This window comes from Mus pahari, chromosome 10 (genome assembly GCF_900095145.1).
Source record: "Mus pahari chromosome 10, PAHARI_EIJ_v1.1, whole genome shotgun sequence".
In the NCBI taxonomy this organism is placed as follows: domain Eukaryota; kingdom Metazoa; phylum Chordata; class Mammalia; order Rodentia; family Muridae; genus Mus; species Mus pahari.
The window spans coordinates 77,780,327-77,785,494 of record NC_034599.1 but is presented as its reverse complement, the minus strand read 5'-3'; the positions used below and the strand labels follow the sequence as shown (position 1 = coordinate 77,785,494).

The 5,168-nt window shown below is 42.8% G+C and overlaps 1 protein-coding gene across 3 annotated transcripts in view; it reads left to right on the top strand.

The window, feature by feature from the left end:
• Window positions 1-575: 575 nt before the first annotated feature.
• Window positions 576-5,168, top strand: part of Lca5 (lebercilin LCA5) — a 49,361-nt gene continuing 44,768 nt past the window's right edge. The window contains exon 1 of one of the 3 annotated variants that reach the window (XM_021207028.1): window positions 576-660. The gene's annotated coding sequence lies outside the window, so the exon portion shown is untranslated. Of the gene's footprint in view, window positions 794-5,168 lie in introns of all 3 variants that reach the window. The other 2 variants (XM_021207027.1, XM_029543830.1) reach the window with 2 other exon arrangements.

Genomic DNA, 5,168 nt, shown 5'->3' with positions numbered 1-5,168 from the left:
TCCAGCCGCCCTTAGCCCACTGTCATGTACTTCAGAATATTTCCTTTAAAAACATAATTCTTTTAAAACATAACGAGAACAAACGTGTTCTCATTATCCTTTAGTCACAAATTTCCTTCAGAACTTAAAAACCATGCGCAAGCCATATTCAAGATGCGTTATCCCAAGAAAGTCCAGAACCCAGGCAGAAGCATCATAAAAATATCAAGTCCACACCCTCCTACACATCAATTTCAGCGGAACCAGAAAAGTACATTGATTCCTTTATAACGAAACCCAAAATATTCAGAAATAAATAGGGACGGTTTCCAGGGGGGTTGTCCAGCGGCCAGTTTCACAGACCCTTTCTGAAGCCGGCGTCCCTCTATGAGAAGGGTTAGCATTCTTTCGGTCGGTCCTGGGTGCTGGGCTCCGCGCAGTAACTGTCCTCGCGGGTCGCGGGTCCCCGCCTCACCAGCCGACCAATGGTTGATGCCTCTTTCCTCGCCATCCCGCCTTCCGATGCTACAATAACCAATAGAAGTGAACGTATGGAACCCAGTAACCAATGGGAACTCGGGGAGGCGGATGCCGAGCCTCCCGCGGTGCAAGCTGGGCTTCTGCTTCGTTGCCCAGGAGCCCAAGCCGCCGAGCCGCCGCCCGCAGCCGTGGTTCCCTACAGTGAGTGAGTTCAAACTCCTGACAGTCGCAGTCTGCAGCGTCTGGGTACTCTTAGGTCTCGAACCGTAGCTGTCGGTCGGACTCGGGGATCGGCCAATGATCCAGGCAGGAGCAGGAGGTGCCAGCTTGGAGGGTGAGGGGCGGTCGAGAGAGGAGGTCTGCGGCCGGGGGATGGACGTGATGGGGCGGGGCTGATCAGCCGATGCTTTGGAGAGAAGCAAGATAAAGTTGAGAGAGTGGGATTTGTTAGCCCCCCAAAGCTGGAGGAAAGCATGTGCAGACGGATCCAAAGAAGAACGAAGTTACCAGAAAGAAACCCCTGGAGACTGGTGGAGATCGGGTTGGGAAAGGAGGGCGCGCGGAGCCTTTCAGAGACTCTGGAACAGTCTAGGATATTATTGTTAACACTGTTGTCGTTAAAGGGGAGAGGCACTTTGGTCCAGGTTGTGGATTATTTTTATACATCATTGAGGGATGGAATGGAACGAATGAAAGTAGTTGGCAAAACCTACCTGTTGGCATAACTGAGTTGGGGTGGATACAGATGCCTTTTGTTTCGCGCTCTCTAGCTGAATAAGGGAACTGTATTTCCCAGTGTGAGGGGCTGGTCCAGTTCACCTGAATGTAAATTCTTAGTCACTTCATGGGCTTGAAACGTAATGGCATCTTTGGTTGGTAACAAGTTGCTAGCGGCAGTATTTTTCCCCCAGAGGGAGGTGCAGTGAATAGGAAACACATTGTGAGGATTAATTTTATGGAGGTATTTGTACCTATATTTGGGTAAGTGGGGTGTGGGGTGTGGAAGAAGGTTTTATGAAAGTAAAGTTTCTTTTAGGATTGATTGATTGCTTGATTGATTGATTTGTGTGTGTGTGTGTGTGTGTGTGTGTGTGTGTGTGTGTGTGTGTTTCCAGTCATGGACCAGCTCCTGTCTGCGCATCTCCATCCAGAAGCTTGAGGGTCTTAGCTCTTGGCTCAAGCAAAGAAGGCTTAATACATGTTGATGCCCAACCATGGGTTCAGGATTAGATAGATGTCCTTGGGATCAACAGTCATAATTTTGGGCTTGAGAGATGATTCAACAATTAAGAGTACTAACTACTCTCCCAGAGGTCCTAGGTTTGATTCCCAGCAGCTCACAACTGTCTGTAACTTCAGTTCCAGGGAATCTCTTCTGGCCCTTCTGGGCATCAGGAACTGTATACATGGCACACAGACATGCATTCAACAAAACACCCACATAACTAACTTACTAACTAAACAAGCAAAAAAAAAAATAATCAAAGATAAGTAAACTTAAAAAGTCATTTAAATGGTGAGGGATAGGGGTGGGAGAGCTACAGGCATCCAGGAAAAAGGTAAATGAAGGCTTCACTTTTCTCATGCTCATTAATCTGTATTCTTTCTAGTCTCTCTCCACGCTCCAATTTTCTATTACTATTTACAGTATTTCACCCTGTGATTGGTTGCGTATTGGTTAGTCTGTTTATTCAAATGTGTGGCAGGAAAGACGAGGTCGCTTCAGTTCTTTAAATTGATGAACCGTCATTTGAACTTCAAAAGCAGTTGATGCCTCTGGAAAGGAAATATTTCCAAAGCTGCATCCCTTTAACATCACGGAACTACTTCTGTCAGACTTGCTAGAAGAAGACTCAAGCAGTCCCTCCTGTTGTCAAGCTGTGGGGACACCCCCTCCTCTGCCCATGACTCAGTCTTCTATTTTTTTTTTTTTTCATTCCTTAGTTTCTTGGCCAACTCCATCCTTTCTGTTGGCCTCCACTCTCTATAACTTATTAGCACACACCCAGTTTTGCGTCTCTCCAGTCTCTGTGTGGGTAATTGTAGGTACTTCCAGTTGGATTAGCCTGCCCACGTGTATCTCAGACTCACTGTGTCTGATAAACCCCATGCAGCCGGATGATAGCATTTGCATCCAGTTTTATAAGTCAAAAACTTTGAAATTCTTCCAGGTTCTTCTCATACTCCGCAGTTTGTCCATCACCAAGTCTGGCTTATTTGACTTGCTCAGTATCTCCAGCATCACTTTGAAACTCTGTATCCCTAGCTATGCTCTATATCCCTCTGGTTCTTGGGTTAAGGTGGACTTTTGTCATGTCTAAGTGCTTTAACCTTCCTAAAGATCCTTTGTTTCTGTAAGCAGTCTTGCATGTGATTGTAGCTTCCATCTGATCCAACCCCACTCATTACTTCCTGATGTCCACAGTCAGTGTACTCATTTCAAACCAGATTGTTCCGTATTTATATAATGCGAAGTACATATTTTTCAATAAGCATACAAAAATATAAGCAGGTAAAGTTTATTTTAATATATGGTAACTGGATAATCCAAATTATTATTTCAACACATAACCAATATAGAAAAGGTTGTAAAAATGTGTGTATTAAAATTTCAAAAGCTCATGTGCTATGTGTGTTAAGTTTTTGGTTACCATTCAAAGAAAATGAATTTCATTGTCCTGTCTTCCTGCTCACTTCCTTTAGACCTATTCCTTCTCATCATATATAAATTGATGCCTAGATTCCACATGGGGTATTTGTCTTTCTGGGTCTGGCTTACTTAATTAACCTGAACAACCTCAGGTTCCATTCATTTTCCTGCAGTTAGGTATTTGCAGATAAGTACACTTGCACTGCGCATATCTACCTTGTTTTCTTTACATCACCATCTGCTGATGAACATCCAGGCTGGTCCATATCACAGCTATTGTGAGTGGTACAGCAGTAGACATGCAATTCCCACATACATACTCCCTTGCCGTATAGCCCAGGTCTGATGATCTACATTTCCCGTGCTTAGGAACTATTTGCAGTTTGAAAGTATGCCGTTGTTTTGTTCTTAGGCCCCTGCTGACTTGGTACAGGGACCTGGTTACACACTGGGTTCTGGAGTTAAAGGTGTGGCTACTGTGCCCAGCCCTTGCTAAACCACATTTGCCACTGCCCATCCTAACCCTTCTCTCTCCCCCTACAACATGCGGTGCTTAGCCTCTGGTAATACATGACAACAGAAACGGAGCATCATCTCTCTGGAAACCTCCCAGCTTCCTCCTGACACTAACGCTGACTCTCCTTTCACCACTTCTACTTGCTTTTAACCGCAGCAGCCATGTTCTGTGGTATTGTTTTCCTCTCTTGGCTCCGAGCTTTTTTCGTTCCGGGGACTCAGCAGGTTTTCACTCACTCTTTATTTCTAACATATCCGATGTGCAATGCCTTGACATTTGGTGGATGTTGAACAAGTGTCCCGTGGACGAATGAAATAATATCCTCTGATTTTTTTCATTTGATCCACTAAACTCTATGAGCACACACTACAGTGATGCTTTCATTTGGCTGAGTATTTAAAAAGCTGTTTAGAAGGAGCTGATTGTGCTGGAGATGGGAAGACTAGCATTCGCTGTGGGTTGACTGATCGTAATAAAAGCATACTTAAACATCCAACATAATTTAAAAGGTTTTAGTATTTTAAAGTTTTACTTTAAACAAATATAGTTTGATCTTTAAAGAAGAAAAGATCTCTTGAGCGAATAAAATAATTTTTCTGTAAGTATGCAGAAGCATGAACGGAGTGAGGAGACCATGGGTTTTAATCTTTACGCTCTGCGCAAATCAATCTGCAGTTACAGTTTGGGAGTGGCACTGTGGTCTTTACCTCCACCTCATCATTCCATAGACAAAGCTCCTTATTTCCATTTTTCGCTTTGTTTTTTTTTTTTTTTTTTTTTACTCTTCTTGTCCTGTTGCCTGCCAGAGGTAGAGGTAACCAGGGAGCAATGTTTTATACACAGAAACCCAGCACAGGGTTTTGTTAGGGAATCACCAACGCGTTAGTTTTTAAACACTTGGTTCATGGACTGAGGTGAGCCAGACGATCCCTGTGATACTGCTCATACACAGCGGTCTCTACGGATTGCAGCCTCACTTTAGGATCCACTCGAATCTGGTTCTGAAGGAGCCATCCCAGCACTGAAGGAATCTTTGGTATGTTATCTCCTGAGCAGTTATTATAACCTGTATTATTGTAGATTCTTGTTTTAAAAAATTACTTTTAAATAAAAAAAGAAATGTTGTGGAATTGATAGCCTTGCTGTAGGAGTGCTCTTGCCAGTTTTAGGGAAGTAACTGTTCTTAGAGATTGAATTAGGAAGACGTGTATGTATATGCATATGCATATGCACTTGTGTATGTATGTGTGCATCTCTTAGTTCATTTTTTCATCTAATGAATACATCAAACAATTCCACCCCACTCCTTGATGACAGGAGAAACAGATAAAACCCTGGTTCATTCTTGGTCACAGTGACTACTTTAAATAAGTTGGAAACCCACACACGGATATCTTCAGGGTTCTGTTGACCTTCACATTTTTGTAAAATATTGAAAATAGATTTTTTTGATACAGTATGTTCTCTTTTTAATTTTTTTATTTTTTATTTATTATTATTTTCTTTATTTACATTTCAAATGCTATCCAGAAAGTTCCCTAT